At 38.3% G+C, this 22,059-nt stretch overlaps 1 protein-coding gene across 1 annotated transcript in view; it reads right to left on the reverse strand.

The window, feature by feature from the left end:
• GULP1 (GULP, engulfment adaptor PTB domain containing 1) overlaps positions 1–22,059 on the reverse strand; it is a 157,713-nt gene that overhangs the window by 116,985 nt on the left and 18,669 nt on the right. The gene's annotated exons all lie outside the window — the stretch shown is intronic.

Consider the following 22,059-nt stretch of genomic DNA (forward strand, 5'->3'; position numbering starts at 1 on the left):
GAGACATCAAGACCTAGAATTTTACTTAACCAGCAAGGGAATATTACTTCCCTGATCTATGAAATGAATAAATGGCTCTACATCTTCTACACAGACATACCTATTATTGGTCTATCTTTTGCTGCCTTAGTGTAAAAACTCAACTTTGTGAATAATATAAACTCATGCTATTTCTTTTCCTTCATTTCTTGTTTCTCTACTTCATTCTTCTTTCCCTGACATGGTTGCTTTTTTCCCCCCTTCACTTTAAGAAAAAAACCAAACTCACTCATCATATTATGCAGTCCTTCCCCACCTTGTATCATTTAATCTATTAATTGTCACAGTTTTTTTCATTAGTTCTCAACTGAGTTTCACCCAAATCAATCCAAGTATGTTTTCCCTTTTTCTTAAGTCATTAGTCAAGGTCGCAAGTAAGATAAGGTGACAGCAATGCCTCTAGCACCTTATTTGACAACTCCCTCCAATTTGATTTATAATTTTTTTTTTTTACAGTCAAGAACCACAAAGCTCTTGCATTCAAGGATTTTAAAATCATTTTTCAATTACAAATTGGAGAAGCACAAATGTCAAAGGCTCTTCAGCTACAGCACAGAACCCACCAAAAATAATCACAGCCTGATACTTACTCCACTACAGTGAATAAATAGGTGATACAGTTTTAAAAAAGCCATTCTTTCATCATATAGCTCAACAGGATAGCATCATCCAGTTTCACTGGTGACCTTTTCTCAACTTAGCTTTTCTTGAAGGGCCTTGTTAATGCCTACGAAGGCTGGAAAGGGTTTATTATGGTCTGCTACTTGATAGTAGCATCAAGCAGGTACATACCTTGCACCAGGTGCTTACTTATTCTATTTATGCTAGGGACTGAAGTCAGACCTACCAAACAAAACTTATTATCTTTGAATAATAATATTCCAAATAATTTCATCTAGCAAGTTTCTGATAGTATCAGTTATCTATGTACTTCAAAATAATTACCAGTGGTTCAGCAAGTTTATTAACTAAATCCTTTAATACTCAATAGAGTATGTCCTTCAGACATGCTGATTTGTACTGTTTGCGTATACCACACATTCATTACTGGCTTTTTATCAACAAGTTAGTAGAAAAACACCATGACTTTCTCCCTCATTTTTCCTATAAACCTCTAGTTAAGAAACAATTGATAAGTCCTCTAAAAAACAACCCTTGACAAAAAAAGCTTGAAAAAGAAAATCTGAAAATTAGCTTTGTTTGCTAGTTTGCCTCTCTTTCTCTAATTAGCAAGAATGCATTCTGCCTTTCATGCTCTTCCTGTAACTTGGTAAGCTAAGTCCAAAAAAGACCCAGAAAGTATGACTAATGATATAGTATACTAACAGAATAAAAGCCAAGTGCAGAAACATTTTCTAACAGGCTGTATACTGCACCACAACATTATAATTTCACTGCCTTGTTATTCTGCCAAACAAAACGTGTGTCAATTTTATTAATTACGCAATACATCATGCTCACCTCTTTCACTTGCTTCTCTCATGCCTTTATAGGCATACCAAGATAAACGCTGAAGGTCATTTGTGTAAGAGAGTATGTTCTGGAGTTAGAACATACAAAGATTTTTTTCCTTAATGTGAAATGTATCCTGTACCATTTCATCATCATGACAGTACTGAACTCAAGAAGTAAATGCTATACCCTCACACTGATGATCTATTTCTTAAATTTCTCTTTAAAAAAAAAAAGCAAAAGGTAGAGAAGTGGTAATGTCAGCTTTTGCAATAATGTATTTTTGTTTCTGCTCCAAATCTGTACTATTTAAGAGTTTGATATTCCAGACAGAAGATAAAACCATTAACCTATTCCACATGTAATGACTTTGTGGCTCTGCTTGAGCCTGTACAGCCGAGTACCTTCTATCTCCCTGAAGACAGCAGAAGCTCTAAATCCTCAGCCCCCCCTCTGCAAACTCAGGTTTTAAAGACAGCATCCACTCTAACATTTTCCTGTCTACTGACACAGGATCCAACCCAGAAAACAAGTCTGAAACACATTTAAGTGTCATTCACACCTACACTGACACCTCACTCATGAGATTCAAACCCTGTTTAATTAAAAAAAAGTTTCAACACTTATTTGCCTCTCCGTACTTTTTCTTGTAACTATACAGTAACAGTATTCCAGCTATACTTTCCACAATAAAAGTGAAAGAAGAGAAAAGGTCATAGGAGACACTGGAAGGCAACACTCATTAATGCAGTGTTCGAGGCTGGATCAGAAGGAGCAATGGAACTGGGAATCACTGACCCAATGGCTCTACTCTTTTTTGCTTATTTGCAGTACATCCTACAGTGCCTGAAGCCATTGACATAGCTGCCTGCCAGCAAATTGTTATTCAGAAACTCATTCATATTGCACAGTCCACAGTCACTGTAACCAGTATTTCAAGAATTACATTTATAGAGCAGCTCTCAGTAGAAGGACTCAGATGTGCAGCAGAAACCTAAAGCAATTCACCGGCTATATTCAAGGCACAGACATTTCAGAAACCATTCAGAGAAGTTCTTAAACTAGAATTATCAGAGAAAGACATGGAAGTCCCTTTGCTGTGGTCTGTTCTTGCACAGAAACCAACAATTTGTCTCAGAGCACAGCAGCAGCTCTTCAGCTTTAAGTAGTTGGAAAAACAGTATTTGTAACATTGAGTTGAACTACCTCTCCTCATTTACACCTTCTGATTATCATAATAATAATAAAAATATTTATAAGTGCACTATATATACAAATTGTAAAAAAAATTTTCACTTACACATGTCAAAAGATTTGGTAATCATGCACAGGTCAGTAATAGCCACATCATATAACAAGACACGGGAAGGGAAGCACATGTAAGAAACCCAGCTATCAGAATACATTCCAAATTATGAAAGTCCCAGTACGTAGTATAAGTTCTTCCTAAATATTCCAGTTTTATTCTACCTTCAAAAGACAGAAGATGCCTCTCTATAATTACAGCTCAATAGAAGCTATGCCAATTGTAGAAGACAGCAAATAGCATTTAGTCAAGGTACATACTGTGTCATACTGTGCAAGGTACAGTATGCTTGACGTCATCTCAGAGTAAAATGTTCCAAACCATTTAAACTTTGCTCTTTGAAAACTCTTGGATGAATAACCACACTTGTCCTAGTGCACACATACAGCACATCTGGTGCAAATGCACTTATCTTGATTATACTATTTTAAAAAAAATTCCAAACCTTAAATCTACATGAAACGAAACAGTCTCCACAGCCCCTAGTCGTCTCAACTAAACTCCCCTTTTCAACTTTGGTTACACCTATCCCTGTTGACCTATCTTCTTCAGTTCATAGACGCATCCCCTATTGCATTCTTACATAAGTTCAGTGTGATTAATACTCTCTTTCTTTTGCAAAAATACTTTATATTACTATTCTTTTGTAGGGTCATGAAAATAATTTTTATAGTTATTCTGGTCCAGCGGATGTAAAAAAGAACCTGCTATTCTATAGATAGAAGTCTTCTGTGTCTCAGAACCTTGGCATCTATTTACTTCATATGACAATTGGCTTTACTTACCCATAAACTAACGCTGACAATATAGGGTATTTTTAAATCTTGGATCTGTGGTGTAATGTGTTATGATCTTGACTAAATTGTAATGCTAACATGCCTAAAGTAAATTCTAAAGTGGGTAATAAAAGAAAGAGAAAGCAAAGCTTAAGTACTCAAAAGAATTAAAGCCATCCTGCAATATAAATGTTACAGTAGTGCCATGAAATAATGAGCTAGGGCAGATTAAGAAAGGAAGCAGCTAGAACATGGATTAGGTAACAGCAACTGTATTCAAGTTGAAAAGAAACCTCTTGACAAGTCCTATGGTTGTCTAAACAAACTGTTTCCCATACAGTCTTTAAAAAAGATTTGGGGGGAGGGAGCTTTCAAAACTTTGATGTGGTAAGAGCTTTCAAGGAAATAAAAATGAGCAAAACAATTAGTACAAAAATTCACTACACCAAGTTCTTCTCTTAAGGTTAATTCAGGCAGCAAGGCATTAGGGTGCTTCTCAGTGGAGAGCTCTGACTTTTTACAGTTCAAAATCACATTGTCCTCTGTGCAAGACTTGGGGGGGGGGGGGGGGAGGGCGCGGGCAGGAAGGATTAAGTAAATTCCCAGATTAGACATAGTCATTTCTCACACTTCAAATAAGAATGTATTTGCAAAGGTGAAACTAAAGATGCAGGCATTCTTAAACAGGGAAGAAACATCAAAGTAGAATATCGCTTAATTCCTCTGTATGAGAGAAATTTATCCCAGGGATATTTTGAAGATCTCTAAGACTAGAGAAAGGAGCAATATATACAGCCCTATCACAGGATGCAACAACTATTTTATTCCTACATTTTAATTTATGCCCAAATAACAGTTAGAATATCTCTGACTAGAGCAAGGAAAATCTCCTTACAATTGCAGAGAAGTCCCAAAGTCCGACCACACCCTAAAGAATCAAAGGCAAACTGAATAAACACAGTCTGTCTAAAATCCTACTTATCCTACAGCTTCTTGGTCCAGTTAAGGGTATGCATGAATTGTTTTAACACATTAATATGCGATGCTTAAAACAGATTCAGAGCACATCATCTTTAGGACATACATTTTCATTTGTCTGCCAGGTATTCAGGCAGTGCATCACCACCAACAGGTCAGCAGCTGCGGAACTCGGCAGAGATCATTCCTTCATACTCCCCTACAGATACTGGGAAGGAGTACTGGGGCATTTTAGTCAGCTGGCAAAAGTCACTGGCTAATCTGAATTACTCTGGACAGCACAGATGAGCCAACTATGACCCACTGACTAGCCTTCACTGCCGTGATGAGGGTTGGTCTAACTGCCAGAACGAACCAAATAGTCCATGAACCCATTTTATTTTCAGACAATACATTTCATATTTTGTTTTTCTTGATAATGTCATGAATTTGTTTTATGCGTGTTCTTTTATTTTCCTCACTAAAAATCAATAATGTAGAAAACATGACAATTTACACGCTGCAGGAGTGCTGGACAACAGAAATTTTCATAAAAACACAGAAGAACAATGAAGCATAAAAATCAGATAGGCCAGTGACTTGAGAGTTAAGATACAGTTCTATGCTTATTTCTTATCTGACCATTAAGTGTCACTTAACCATGCCTCAATTACTGACCTGGAGAATGGAGACAGTATGAGCGCACCAGGCAGAATAAGTAAGCAAAACACTCCTGGAAAACTTAGAGACTCACAGGAGTTTTCAGCTATTGGTAGGTGGTATTTATTTTGGAGGGCAAATTAAAGTAGGGGAAGCTGACAGAAATTAAAATATGTTTTGCTGTATGATAAGTATGTACAGTGTATGAATACCAATCTTTTACAACTATACCTTATTTATTAATTTTAACCTTCTCCAAAATATTTATAAGAAACTGAATCAAAAACAGTTATCAAACAAGAACTCTATACAGTTCTACCATGAAAACTAATATGCAGCACCTCGCCTTACAACGGACAACGCCAGCCTGGAGTTCATTATCTAAGAAATGATCACGCAAGTTTTTCCTCAATAGCCAGTCTTTACACATACAAACCCCTTATTCTCATATAAACTGATTTGCAGATATACATACGAGATACTTGTTTACAAATGTAAATACAAAAGCTTGTCATGATATACTTCAGTGTATATTATATATATAAAAGATGCCACAGAAACAAGAAAAATTCACTGACCAGCTAATATTTATATTCTGCTAGAAAAGAGCGGGACGAGAAATTTTTAAGTGTCTACAGTGTCAATGAAAAAATGCAAGCCAAAATATTCGACTGTCAGAATATTTTAATTACTATGCAGATTTTAAAAACATTTTTCTCTATACCCACATGCTAGCTCCAAAACACCTACAAGATTAAATAGTTTCAAGCAGATCATGACAGTCTCATGAGATCAACAGAAGTGATAAATCAGCACGCTAATTCATCAAAAAAAAAAAGCATGTCTGAGGAATGAATAGGAGTATGTATACATGCAAGCACATACACTTGTGTGTGTATATACATGCATAGACCACCAATATACAATTTCTCTGCATTTTATACTTCAGTTACTGACCTTAGCAGTGCTGTCCCCAAGAGAGCCTCAAAAGCAGGCAAGGCAACCAATCTTTCCTTCAGCTCTTTACTCCTTTCCCCTTTAAGTTTGAGTGGGGATGAGACAGGGAGAACAATGCAAGGCTCAGAAGCTGCTGTTTTGCAATCAAGAAGCACAAACTTCTTGATTTAGGAGTTGGGATTCAGAACTCTTTCCTCTGTACACTTTATAATGTAATTATAGTATTGCTTCTTGCTCAACATGACTCATGCAAGACCACTTTGTTTTCTGTGGACTCAAACATGTGAGGACGCCAAGAATCAGAGTTCCTCGCTGACAGTAAAAATACCTCTGCCTTCAAGAGCAGCTTTGCCCTCTGAAGCTGCTCTGCACTGCGCTGAATTTATTCCCACAGGATCCCACTTCACTGTAAAAAAGGTTTATATTGTAACCCTGCATAGTGTGGGATTTACCGTTTGGTAAGGATGGCTTCCTCGTACAGCTGCTATAGCCTGGCAAGCTCAAAGTATTGCTTGCATTACCCAGAAATACCGCCCATGCACATCCACTGCAGAATTAATAGAGGAGGATGAAATCAGCCCTGAATGTATCACACACATCATGCAGCAAAAAGCAGTCTCTACAGCAAGAAACACCAGTGATGCCTTGAGGACATACTGCAAATGCATCTCTCTGACTAGGAAATTTTGTGTAAAGATAGGAAAGTCACATATCACTGTAAAATCATGAGTCAAACATTTAAGAAGAGCTGTTAAATATTTAATGGGAAGCCTCATGAAACATCACTAACAAATGGAGATGAAAATAATAAAAAACCCCAAACAACACCTTACTTGTACTAAGCCAGATTTCAGTGTGTACTCCAGACATTATTTGTTACCACAGTAAGAAAACAAGATAGTGATTATAAACATTGTCTAAAGACAGATATAAAGCTGGGAATGGAGCTAGAGGAGACAGAGAAGGTGGAGAACAGACACAAACAAATTTCAGTGCTGGAAGGGGGGGGAAATCTATTGTAGATGACTGTACTAAATTGATTCCCCCACCCCACAAAGCCTTGGGAAATATTCCTTTTACATTTCAAAAAGGACAATCTTGTGTTTAGTATGTTAAGTAAACAAAGCTGAGAGTTGAGTGAGGAATGCCAGAAAAGTTTTCCAGTTTGCTAAGCTGACACACAAACAAAAATATAAGGCTGTGGTTAGGTTCAGCTACCTACCACACTAATTATTCACTTCTGAAAAAGCTGTGTTTTTCAGGCCTTACTGAAGTTCTAATTGCAATACACAAATTAAAATTATTTTGAGATAGCTAACACATAAGCCTCATCACGTGTTCTAATTTCTCTTTTTAATGGGACTTCAAAACATCTGCACATCACAGGCAATCCTATGTTCAATTCAATCCTGTGAGGCAGACCTCACAGCCCTCCTCAGACATAAAAACGTATTTCGAGTTTGAGACACCAAGGCATCATACAGATTAAGCCTGAACTTTTCAGCAAGCACTAAACTTTGTTCTCAGACTTAGAACAGTTTCATCATCTAAAACCTGTGAAAAATCCAGAGAACAGATTGACACCTGCTCCTCACCCCCAGAGGGACAGTCACATCACTATATTTAAGCAACTGGACACACTCATTTTTCAGTGCAGGTTCTCTAAATCTAGTAGTCCTACAAAAACACAACCAAAACTAGAATTCAAACCTTTCTCTCTAAGCCTGGAGTCTGCTTGTCTCAAGCTGATTTAAGGAAGAACATAAACTGCTTTTTTCCTCCTGTTTGGATGGAAATTTTTATTTAAACACTCTGACAAGTTACTCATTTGGGGTCAGTTTTAAAGAAAAGAATTGTTTTTATCCAGTGATAAAAGTTTGATTAGGCTTGTGATTTGTACAAAATTATTTAAATAAGGCCAGGTTACAGATGACAGCTTGCCTAAATCCATGCAGCCCAGAGCTGCATAAAACAGAATAACTTGAGCATCACAGCCCTTGAAAACATGATTTATGATGATTTCATCTTTCCACAAATAGGTATAGAAAGAAAACAGAACTGTTATGCCTGGAAAATAAAATTGCCAACACAAATATTGTAGCTTAAGTAATTTTCTAAACAGCCATATTACTTCCCAATAATAACATACATTTGCTCTGTATCCAGACAGAAAGTAGTAAGCAAATGCATTGAACATCAAAATATAATTTAGTTTAACTCTTCAATCCTGGGTTTATTTAGAAGAACCCAAAGAATTTGAAGTTTTCCAAATAGTAAATAAAAACAGATTAAGAGCTCCAAATCATACAATACTCAATCCCAACTAACTGATCTCTCTTCTAACATAATATAGATAGCAGCCACATATTGATATACAGTCACATTTGGAGGAACTGACAGCGACACCACTTCGTATGAGAAAATGCCCTCAGTACAGAAATTATGCAAAGGATAAAATTCGTATCTTATGATACGCCAGATGTAGCTACTTTAATTGCTGCTGTAATCAAAACTCATGAATAAAAGTGACGTCAACATCTATTGATTCAGTAACATTCAGGACTGTTGATCAAAAATGCCTTCATTATTAAAGCTAGAGAATTTTCTACACTGACGCTCAACCAACTGCTAAGGATTGGCAGGGTTCAGAGATTAGCCCCTGCCATCTGCACATACGTATCATGTGTTCATTTGATTAGTAAAAAAGAAGTTACAGTGATTACAACTAAAACATCCAGAGCACCATTTAAAGAAACTCTAAGGAAGGGATTTCAGCCTACGGGATTCCTGTATCAGATACAATGACACCTTCAGAACATACACTGACCCTCCAGATATTCTGCAGCACATCACTTCTAATCAAGGCTTTAAAAAAAAAAATCAAATCAAGATAGACAGGCTGAGACACTGGCAATTGCCAACATGGAAGACTAACATGAGTGAATCTGTCTCCATCCAGCTTCCAGGAAAAGTTCTAATAATCTGACTTTACATGATTCAAACTGCGGAATGATTCCCTCTCTTAGTATTTTGAGATCATATAGTGAACGCTGCTGCCACATAGTCCTCACAGAAAGTCTTTGCCCGAGCTTTCAGACTAATACATTAAATTCCCATGACTAAGTCTCTGCTGGGCTGCATCCCCTTAGATTTTTCTGAAAAGTTTCCTGTTTATTACTATTTCACAGACCTACACTTGGAAGCACTGTTGATTATATGACTTTTGCCACCCTGTAATGGGCCTAAGCACACCCTTGCACAGTCCTTCAGCCCCAGCCTGGATTTCCCTGATAATTTACAATATCTCAATTGAGATTAGAACCACTTCGAGCACATGGGACCCTCCTCCCACAACACTGAACTTCTCCTGTGGATCAAGGTACAGTGGACAGCATCTAAATCAAAGCCTTTCTCCCCTGCATGCTACCTCCAGCACTCTTCCCATGTGCAGAACTCAATGGTTTAAAAAAAATCAATTTCTCATCCTCTACTATTTTATGTTATGACCGTGTCCTAACACAAAATTGACAGGTAAGAGAAAGGGGGGGAAGAGACAGGCAACTAAATGGAACCATGAAGAAAACGAAGTTCAAGAAAATGGGGAAAAAAGTATTAAGTATTTAGTAAATAAGACATTACTTTGGAAATTATAATAGTATTTCTCTACAGTGATCACAGCTTTTAAAGATCCTCACCGTTACTCTGCTCTTGGCTATACTTCATGCGTTGGACACAATATTATCATCTACCCTTGGCTGTACCCACTTTGTCCTTAATTACAGGCATGGAGCATCCAACCAAAGGCATAACACGAACTGTGACTGCCCTTGTGGATGGAAGCAATGCAAGGAGCGAGGATCATGAGCTTCACTGAAAATCCCAGGATTATAACAATATTGCAACAGCATCACATAGGGAAGTTTACACCTGTTTTAAAGAAAACTGGCTTGGTTGAGGCAAGACATAGTAAGACTTTAGAAGCATCACCCAGCTTCATCCTGGTTATCTCATCCTGTTCCTCAGGAGTAATCCAGGAAAGAAAAGAAAGAACAAAAGTGCAAAACTAGAAGTTGCACAGCACAATGCATGGAGCACTGGAGTTGCAACATTTTTAGCACCCATGGCAACTTCCTTGGCATTATCTCAAATTGCCCAGGCCATAGAGACATTCTCTTTCTTTTAAGAAAAATCCTAATTGCCATTAGACACGTGGTGAATAACAGTTGACAAACTATGTAGACAATCTATTGTTTAAACTAAGAAACATTTCAGTATTTATTTATATGAGGTAAGATGGTAGAGAAGGTTATATACAGCACGTCAATTGAAATTTCAATCTTCAGATGTGTTTTAAATGTAAATAAGTAGACTGTATCCAGGAAAAGGTGAGGGAGGCAATAAAAAAAAAGACTGCCAAACTACAAACCTACATTTAATTATCAATCACTAAAATAGACTAAATGGAAATAATTTGTGATTCACTGCATATTTTAATCTAAAATAGAGATATTGTATAGGTACTTACACAATGGAAAAACTCCCTTTAGCAAGAAGCAAGTAAAACAATTATCTTTTTTAAAGTATTTTAGATGGGTTTCTCAACCATATCAGATAAAGGTATTATGCTTTTTATAAATCTATAAGATGGTTAAATTCAATTTTAGTCTCAATTTTTGAAAGTTCTCACAGATTTATTTGCTAAACATATTCCACTACAAAAGCCTGTTTAGCTGTAATCAGTAACCTAAAGCCAGATATACTCCAACTTTGTTTTGTAAATCACATTACATAAAGCAAGATAAGCTTAAGTCATAGTGAAAAAATATACTATATTGATAAAACACTTTTAGATAAGAAGCTCAAAAATTATCCCTGAACCAAAGCTATTAATAGGATTAAATTTAAACATCTCTGACAAGTTTCAAGCTAAGTAAATTCTAGATGCCACCTCCAAGAAACACAACACTCCATATAACATTCTTTCAACACTGTATATGTCTAATTAAGGATCCTATGGTCAACCTGAATACAGATGTTCAGCAATGCAAAGACTAAAAGACAATTTTACTAGATGCCATACATCACCACTCTTCCCCAAGGTCTCACCACTAAAGTAAGCAATTCCCATGAGTTGCCGTGAAATAAGAGGCGTCCTGTAGTATTTATGTGGATCTGGAAGGCTGTTTTCAGATTCCACTTACACTAGATAAAAACGCTTCCCTCCCCATCTTCAACTCCATTACAGTAATGACGTCTAGGAAATCAGCAAGCACCACTTCTCCTACCACCACAGCTGCATTTCACATAGATATTCTCTACAGTGTTAAGCAAACCCACTCACACTGGAATGAAGTGTGCAACTGCCAGTCAGGCACAGGCAATACACTTTATCTTACTCTGGTTCCCAACGGCTAATGAACATCTCCCACTAAAATACAGTATTTCACTTTGTTGTAATTTGGACGCGGTCAACCCTGCAATGGATGAACAGGCCAAGGTCTTGGCAAGGTCATTTACCATTGTAAATGCATTCAGTCCGGCCTGTCATAGAAGCAGAAAGATACATGGTAAGTTAATTAGGTCAGAAGATAAGGTAAAGCCCCTTCCTTCCACTAAAGCCTGTTTTGATCTTTTAAAATGGGTGAAGATTATCTTTACAGAAACTCTAAACTAGTTAAGAGTTCTTACTGTTCATATTCTTTGGTAAATTTATCTTCCTGAAATATCATCCTGATTCTAGTATTCATTTTTCAGTCAGTAACTGGTCTCCTCCCCTCTTCCTATTGGAAACCATTTTTCAGTTCATATGCATCTTTAATTTTTCCCTCCTTTCCTTTCTTGGTTAAAACCTCTCTCTGTCGAGATGAAAGAAATCACAACTTATACTGACTGATGATAGGAGATCAATACCCACAGTAATCCACAATTTCTGGATGGGACTGCTACAAGGACCTTGCATTTTGTGTTCTGCAGCAGACTGCTACTGCTGGCTTTGGGCAGCATACCATTGCAGTTAAACACAACTATGATGAGTTCTGGTGATGACATGCTTGGCAAACTCTTGACTAAATAAGGGAAGATACTGCTTCTAAATGATCTCTAAACACAACTCTGTTGTAAAAAAGTCCAAATGTAGTACTGGCTGTACAAAGGGGCAACCATTATATACTCAAAACCTGCATTGCTACTCCATAGCTTTCGATGCAGTAATTTTTATAATATCCATAACTTCAGTCCATCAGCATCTTCTTGCCAGGTTAGGGTTTGAATCAATCCCTGCTTTCCAAATGACATGAAAAACCTATCATGTTGTCCTGGTTTCGGCTGGGATAGAGTTAATTTTCTTCCTAGTAGCTGGTACAGTGCTGTGGTTTGGATTTAGCATGAGAATAATGTTGATAACACATTGATGTGTTAGTTGTTGCTAAGCAGTGTTTATACTAAGTCAAGGACTTGTCAGCTTCCCATGCTCTGCAAGCAAGGAGGTGCACAAGAAGCTAGGAGGGAGCATAGCCAGGACAGCTGACCCAAATGGGCCAAAGGAATATTCCGTACCATATGACGTCATGCTCAGTATGTAAGCTGGGAGGAGTTGGCCAGGGGGCAGTGATCACTGCTCAGGGACTGGCTGGGCATTGGTTGGCAGGTGGTGAGAGGTTGCATCGCTTGTTTTTCCTGGGTTTTGTTCCTCTCTCTCTCTCTTTTGTTGTTTTCTTTTTCATTACAATTTATTTTTATTATTATTATATTTTATTTCAATTATTAAAAACTGTTCTTACCTCAACCCACAAGTTTTCTTACTTTTGCCCTTCCGATTCTCTCCCCCATCCCACCAGGAGCGAGTGGCTGTGTGGTGCTTGGTTGCCGACTGGGGTTAAGCCACAACACAGGTATTCTCTCATTTGGTAACCTTTATGATTATTAAACATTTATGCTTAGCAAAAAGAGATAAAGAAAAGGACATCTCTTCTTATTTGCATATTACAGGTGTGTCTGCTTCAAACACCGATTCAAGCCTGTAACCATTCACTTTCCCACCAAGTACTATAGAGGGTAAAAGCCTGATGGACTCATTTGGACAGTTCAGTTTTGCTTTTCTTAAGACCGTTGCTAGACATTCTATCATATTCTTTAAGACGCACATTGCCTTTTCATGCCTAGAGGCACACTGTAATACTACCCCCCCAAAAAAAAGGTATAAGTAAAACTCAGGTTGTACTACAGAATTTTAGTCTTGCTACCGTTTCCTGAATTTCATTAAGACACAATATTGTATTCACTTTCACAAAGACTAATATTTCATTATAAGTTATGTCTGGACAATCTTTATGTGCACACATAATCATCAAAAGCACAATTGCCAAGTGGGAAAAAAATATCTTGAGTTTTTGGGATTCTATAAAGCATATATATGCAAAGTAAAATACTACAAACCAGTAGTATATAGAGCCTCTCTATTCAAGACATTAATTTTAATGCCCGAGATCCAGCTCTACTAACCATACCAAGTACAATCACTTATGAGGGTTTCCACAGAACAGGGCGGGAAGGCCAGTGATGTGACCGTGATACAGCCGCTAGATCTAGACACAGCGAAGCCCCATACAAGCCCAGCTCCAAGGGGATAACAAAGGAACTAACTCCTGACTCAACACAAGCTCCTCCAATGTCTCTGCAGGAATTCCATCTAATCTGAGTACTGTCTTCTCTGGCTGCCTTCACTTCTCTAGGAAATAATTACTTTAAAAAACCCACCTAATCTCTGTATTTTTCCATTTCAGATTAGAAGTAACCTAAATCTGCAGTGGAGAAAGCAAATATTTACTTTTTAAAACAGCCAGGTATAAAAACCTAATTAATTCTTGCCATACAGAGGAAAAACAAGGATAGCATTTTTAAATATATTATGAAGATATTATATGTATGAGCATAGTCCAACAGTAAACAGACATTTCTTCACAGAGGCCTGGACTACTAGTATAATAAAACCAGTATTTAACTGCAAAAATGCAGCTGACCTTCTATTAAGGCACAGTAATGATCATACAGTCAAAGCCAAGAGAAATGCAGCCCAACTGGAAAAACATTAAGACATGTACACTCAGGAAAATCCAGGATATGAGATACTTAGTAGAGACTAGCAAAATACGGAATCAGCATTTTATAACAGTGAAGTCTTTGGCCAAGTAAACTTCAGAGTCTCACAGTAGATTTTGCACTTATTTTACCTACTTTACTGGCTATTGAGTTAAGTCAAACTTCCCTCAGTAGGGAAGAGGCTAGTCCAGCAGAGAAAGAACTGCAAAAACTACAAGAGTTGATATCAAGACATTAATGATACCAGTATGGGATGCTAAATAAAGGAAAGATACCCTACCCTCATTTCACCTGATTATTTTCTGTAATAAAACACTAACTGAAGCTCTTAAAACTCAAGAGCACAAACCACCCATACCCAAGCCCCTTATTACCAAGACAACAGCGAAGGTTTTTCATCACTTCCTATAGAACTCCTAACAGGGTACTATCTCTAAGGAAGACTGTTGGGTGAACAAAGAAAAGACTCTGATTTATCACAGTAAGATGGAATGAGACATGAAAACCTCTTGCCAGCTCATATCGAAGGCTCTGCAGGCTATCAGTTTCCCTAAGTGAGAAATACCCTGGGTGTCATCTAAAATCATTTAAAACCCTGGCTAATACTTAAGCTCCCTGACAGGTACCTGGGGCGTCAGGGGAAGTTGATGGGAGCCTTTCCCTCTAGCTAAGTATAATCTGAATCAGACTTCCAATGCACTGAAGCCCAAGAAATTATTTTTTTCTTATTAACTAACAAAATGAGAATTAACAAAACTTTAAGTGATTAACATATATATGTTGATAATCACTACAAAGTTATCTTTATTATTTGAAAAGTACTTTTAATTTGCTGTATCTGTAGAATGAAATTATCACAGCTTTACCAATTACTGGCCACTGACTTGTAAACAGATCAGAATCCCAAGGACACCCTTGTGTATCAAATCTATACCACTACCACAAATAACCACACTAAAGCAACACATTCTTTGTGGATGAAAACATAAACGAAACTGTGAACAACAGATTTATTGCAAGAAACATCGTCTTTGTGATCATAAAAAAAGACAGACAGATGTCAGAACTGCCACTGTGAAAATTCAACTCACATAAGCGTTAACAGTTAAAACAGGCAGTGACTTGTACTGTACTGGAAAAGCTGGAATTACAGCATAAAAAAATTCTGCATGATAAGCTTCTGAAGGCATTCTTCCTGTATTATACATGAAGTCGTCTCTTTCAGTACAACCATTCTGAGTAAGATTTCTAAGATCAAGGGATTTTTAATTAGCTCCTTTCGCATATTGCCTATGTTATCCAATCCCCTCTCCCCCCACGGCTAGTACATCAACTGTGAAAGATGTATCAACAACACACACTTCCTAAATTTTTTTTTGCCTTCTTTCTGGATACTTGCCAGCAGCACAATGTCTAACCTTGGCATTTGCTATAAATCCTATTCAAAACTTCCTTTTTTGTAAGGTATTTGCTATCTAAGACTTTTAGATATCCCTTCTCCCATATCAAACAACTTCCAAAACTATGCTGCAAGCCTATTTCCCTCCTCCCTCATTTTTGCAAAAATCTCGCCATACAAACCAGAAAATGTACGTTTTGCACTTTTTCCTGGAGCACTCCATCTTTTTACAGTGTTAGAATTTCTGGGGCTTCATTTGTAGGATAACTAAATTTACTGAAAAGAGCAAGCCAAATAGTACATCTTGGATATAATTCTAATATTCCAAATGCAAAGTAAGGTACGACCTTCTCAAGTTTATATAAGCAAATCCTCTGAATTCAGAGAGGTCTCGTTCCATCTTATATTTACACACGAGAGACTGATAGATATCAAAATGATTTGTTTAAATAAATGGTTGCTAGAAAACACAATCACAAAGTTCATGAGCCAGTTCTGTAAGATGTTGCAGGCCTCCCACAGCATTCTCCTACAAAGACATGGTGTGAATTTTACAAAGTTAAGTACAACTCTTCATTTTTTATGGTGCACAGAACTGGAAAAAAATATATCACTGCTTTGATTTTTAATTAAAAACTGAACAGCTACTACAATACCTCTGTTCTCTCACAATTCAGTTATTCACTAGATTTCCTATCCAGTGGAATGACATTCAGTTTACACTATTGTGCTCAATTTCTTTTTGAGAAGTTCCTTCAAATGCCTTCCTACATCAGTTTCTTATTTTTCTGGAAGCAACGCAGCATTTAACTATGCATGTAACTAGTGAGATTTCTGAGCTTCTTCCCCTGCCCCACATCAATGATCTAACAGGAACATGGTTGGGGCGGGGCGGGGGGGGGGAAGCAGTATTTTTCAAAGTAAGCTCTAATGAACATTAAGCTAGGACCATCTATTAACTAATTATTTCAACTGGTATGCTAAAATATTGAACAGATGTCCACTAATCAGGTATTTGGCTCCTGAGAAATCACCAAAATATACTCAAAACCCCTTAAGCAGTCAATTTAAAGCCACATGCTGAATCAAACAGCCCAGTACTGATGTTTGGTAACTGTATGAATACCATTATAATAACAAGTTCCCCTTGTGTATTCAATACGTACACACACAAAGTTTCTAACTTGGACACTGATAAAAGCTTATGCTTTTTGCATGCTCCAAACTTCCAAGTATTCAAAAAGTATCTGGACAAACCTACGGGGGTAAAATGTCCATGAAGTTCCCTAACACACAGAATAAATCATCTTCAATCCTAGTTGTTCCTGACTTACAGATCACTAAGAAAGTGTCTCTGTGTGCTACTTGATTCTTATACTCTTCCCCAATAAATGATAAGGAAGAAAATTAGTACACAAATAGGATAGCACAAAGAGAGGGTATTAATCTGATTCCACACAGCCATTCTTAAAATTTCTTCTAACTCCTGCCATAGGTATATTCCACAGCACTTACAGCCTTTGTTGTCCAAGTCATCCAATACTAAAGTCTGCTGCTCCTACTTAACTGCTGTGTGATGCTCTCCTAGGACTCCAAGCTGGCCTGAGATAGAGCTGAATTTGTCCAGTGAATTTGTCCTACAAGCTGCCAAAAACAATCCAGGTGTTTTTAAAACTGAAAAGACAAGTCTTATCAAAACATCAGTGATAAGAAATCAGTTGAGAAAAGAAAATTCAACGTGATTGGTCCAACAAAAGACAGAGCTTTTTCCCCTCCCCACTGGTTCCCCGCTAATGAATCCTCCTTCTGGGCTCAGCTTGAGCCAAGTCAGTAGGTTTGTGAGCCTGTAAACTAGCTTAGTCACTTCCAGTCCTTACGGAGTACTTGCCATAGTCTCTGGGGCCTTGCTAGCTCTCTCTGCTCCTCACTGCAGCTTCTGACACTTCACGTGAGCTGTGACTTTCTGCAGCACTTGCCCGGTGTCACGCTGCCTCTGGAAATTCCTCTCCCGTAAGCAGACTCATTTGCCCCAAGGAAAGAAGTTGCCTCCCTTCTTCCAGTTGGTACTTCCGATCCACACACTCTTAAAAAGGAATGCAAGCATACCACCGAAACTAAAATGGAAAGAAAACTGAAACAGTCTTTCAAGAATAATTCAGTATTATCACAGGGGTCATTCTACCTCAAGGAAAGGCAACAACCAAAAAGGCACCTGATCACAGGTACCATGCCTACCTTCCCAGTTCTGCTTTTAAAGCTAAACCACACTTACTTAGGATCATAGGATATCTCAAGTTGGAAGGGACCCATAAGGATCATCGAGTCCAACTCCCTGCTCCTTGCAGGACTACCTAAAACTAAACCACATGACCAAGAGCGTCATCCAGCTGCTTCTTGAACTCTGACAGGCTTGGTGCCATGACCACTTCTCTGAGGAGCCTGTTCCAGTGACTGACCACCCTCTCGGTGAAGAACCTTTTCCTAATGCCCAGCCTGAACTTCCCCTGACACAGCTTCATTCCATTTCCTCATGTCCTATTGCTGGTCACCAGAGAGGGGAGATCAGCACCTCCCCCTTCACTGCCCCCCTTGAGGAAGTTGTAGGCTGCGAATAGGTCACCCCTCAGCCTTCTCTTCTCCAAGCTGAGCAAACCAAGTGACCTCAGCTGCTCCTCCTAAGTCTTGCCCTCAAGACCTTTGCTCTCGAGACATTTCACCATCTTGGTCGCCCTCCTCTGGACACACTCTAATAGTTTGATGTCCTTCTTGTACTGGATAATTTATTATACTTAAACAACAACACTTCAGAACTTTTTAGATCAATGTTTTACTACAACAAAATGCACACACTGGGGAATGAAATAGACCCACTATGCAAAAAACGATAGTAAGATGTTCCATCCCCTGGATTTCCTAGGTCCTGCGTAAAGAACACAGTTGTGCTTCCAACCTCACAAGAATGAGAAGAGCCCACAATACTAAGAAAACAATGCTACAAAGCGCTCTACTAGAGGTTCATCCCAATGCATTGGTGAAGGCACCAAAATATTCCTGAGTACAGCCTGAAGCCATACAAAGTTAGAATACCAATAAGTTAAAGACCAAACCTTTCTTGTAATATGGCTTATTACAATAAAAGAAAGAACAAAGTCAATCTGTACCTGTCACAATCCTAAGAAATGGATCTTTTCTCAAATACCAACACAGGAAGTTATTGAGTTTTGAACAATACGACAAAAGCAAGAAGCACAAATCAAAGAGAAGCTACCTATTAAAGACATTCACTAAGATGGCAGAAGCTTCCACAGTGCCACTATGTGAGCTGTTAAAAAAGTGTTTGGGGAGCTTATATCTGGACCCTAAGACCACATCACATTTTACCAAAAAAACATTAAGCAAAGGAGACTGTTCCATATGCAGCAGCCAACAGCACATCAGAATGCAAAGCTAGGAAGCAAGAGCATTCCTAAGTTTAAGAACCAAAATTACCTGTTGTACCTGTCACAGGCCATTAAATTTCACCTAGTAAAGACTTCCACCTCCAAAAAGTTAAAGCAAAAACTTCCAGTTTCAATTTAAACATTTGAAAGGATGGCTACAGTGTTGTTCCCAAATGGTAGTTTGTTCAAAAGATTAATCATCTTCATTGTCAAAAACTCCAAAGGGAGTTATTCAGCATCTGGTTTAGTGATTGATTGCTGTTATGCGTCTCCTGCCAAATGAACACATGCATTACTACCTGCTGTTTTCCAATATAGCAAAAGCATTTCTCATTTCTGTTTGATGAGCTTTAAGTCTCTCATTGCCAATCTTTTACTCATTTTTATGGATCTTTTCTACAGTTTCTCAACAACTTTGTCTGCAAGCAGACATCATGGTCATGGCTGTATTTTAGAATCAAACTTCATTAAGATATAGAAAAAGCAAAAATCACCTACTCCATCATTTACATTTCACCTCATTCTCTCTACCAGTGCTATATCCTTCACCATCTCTCACTAATTTGCGAGAACAACAATGCACACGCAATTCAGACTCGTAGGTGTCACAGAAGGAAGCCTCCTTAGAGATCCATTATTTCAGACATCAGTAATTGGTAAGGCCTCAAAACTGTAATTCAGATAAACACTAATACAACCAGACACATCTCACAGTCACCTATATGGGCCTGAAAAAGTTATCAGTAGCATCTGGAGGGCACTAAACAAACAAACAAAAAAGCTCACATAAACATAGTTTAAGAAGTAGCTGGCCCAGCTGAGACTTATGGAGCAGGAACACGTATCTGCTAAATGTCAGCACAGTCGGGGCACCATCTGCTGTAGCTCACCTGTTTCATTTAACACCTCTTACGTAAGGTTGACAGAAACAGAAACTGTATTTTAAGACAAACAAGCAGTGCATTAAATGTAATTCCAATTCCCTGGCTTCCAACATTGTCAAATATGCCATAATACACGTCAGAAACAAAGTAGCTGCAGTACCTGCATACCAGAAAATTACCATCAAGAAAATCTGCCATTCCATTACACCATAAAACCACTACCACTTCTCTGCTTAAAAAACAAGAGAAACACTTTGGAATATATACTTCGTGTTGTTTTTTTTTTTTTGGCAGAACACAAACATCTTGCAACTAAACAGCATGAAGCACAGCCCACCTAGGAGACTTCAAATAAAAATTCCGTCACAGAAGCAGCTGCCAGGATGCATTTCACCTTGATGATACTGGACCCTAACAAAGGTCATTCAAGCAAATCACAGAAGATGCATGTATCTTTTACAAAAATGGAAACAAACATACTGTGACTGCAAACTTCAGACTGCTGCTTACTTTTAACAACAGGGGAATACTGCTAGTGCTAGAGAGGTATGAAAGTTTACTAAGCCTGCATGGCTGTAGCAGCGCCCCATCGCCTTCACCTCTCCTCCCGCTATTCCCTGATCTTTTTCAGAAGAGTCTTGTAAGAGATAAAAGCTACTGGGTTTGGAAGCAAGGTGTTTCTCAGACTGTAAAAATCTCAGAGTTATTCCATGGTTGTTATTAAAGTCTTAGTGTATACCAAGGGGAAGAATAACTGATGAGTCAAAATAATCGCTGCTAAATAACTTAGCTTCACATAAAGCTGTTCTACTTTGTATTAACATCCAATAGATTTTCAGCTCCAATTTACCCCAGGCAACTCTAATCACACAAGCACAGACCTTTTGCCTAAACCTTTAACCTTTAAAGAAATTCCAAAAGAGATGTCAAACTGGAATAGCAGCCTTTTTTTTTTTTTTAACCAACCTTGGAATTTCATGTTTCATAATTCATGGAGTTCTTTTATTATGCTGAGTATGCAGCCTTGAGAGAGAGAGAGGAACTGTTTTACATGCATCCTAACTGCAGCTAATAGCTGTATTTCCCAGCACAAGAGCACGGGGTTTCTAAGAACACCACACATTGGGCAAGCCCTGTTTGGACACTTAAGTCCCTGGCAATCCATGTCTACAAAATTTGGGTAATAAAGTACTCTCGAAAATACAGTTCTGTCTTCTCTTTAGAAAAAAATAAAGCAAATCCCACCCTTTATTTCCACGAAGGCTGAGTATCTCTAGCAGTGAAACAAAACAATTTTAACTGTGAAAGGGAAGGCAAGAAGTTTGGGAGACTCAAGTGCCAAATATAAGTGACCTCACCTAGTGAAGTTAGAGTAACAGTTATTTAGTAATTACTCTGCTAAGAGAAGCCCAGTAAAATAAACAGATTTTTTCAGGTTCTTCTTATTATTCCTACTACTACAGGAGGAGAGATCTATGACAAGCAGCACAAATACAGCATTAAATGGCATCTCCTCTAGGTGTGGCCAAAAACCAGACAATCATAGAATCATAGAATCATTAAGGTTGGAAGAGACCTCCAAGATCATCGAGTCCAACCATCAACCCAACACCACCATGCCCACTAAACCATGTCCCTAAGCGCCTCATCTACACCTCTTTTAAATACTTCCAGGGGTGGTGACTCAACCACTTCCCTGGGCAGCCCGTTCCAATGTTTAACTGCTCTTTCAGTAAAGAAATTTTTCCTCACATCCAATCTAAACCTCCCCTGGCGCAACCTGAGGCCATTTCCTCTCGTCCTTTCGCTTGTTACTTGGCAGAAGAGACCGACACCCACCTCGCTACAACCTCCTTTCAGGTAGTTGTAGAGAGCAATGAGGTCTCCCCTCAGCCTCCCTCTTCTCCAGGCTAAACAACCCCAGTTCCCTCAGCCGCTCCTCATAAGGCTTGTTCTCCAGACCCCTCACCAGCCTCGTTGCCCTTCTCTGGACACGCTCCAACATCTCAATGTCCTTCTTGTAGTGAGGGGCCCAAAACTGAACACAGTATTCGAGGTGCGGCCGCACCAGTGCCGAGTACAGGGGCACTAT

This window comes from Pygoscelis adeliae, unplaced genomic scaffold (assembly GCF_000699105.1).
Source record: "Pygoscelis adeliae isolate BGI_AS28 unplaced genomic scaffold, ASM69910v1 Scaffold212, whole genome shotgun sequence".
In the NCBI taxonomy this organism is placed as follows: Eukaryota; Metazoa; Chordata; class Aves; order Sphenisciformes; family Spheniscidae; genus Pygoscelis; species Pygoscelis adeliae.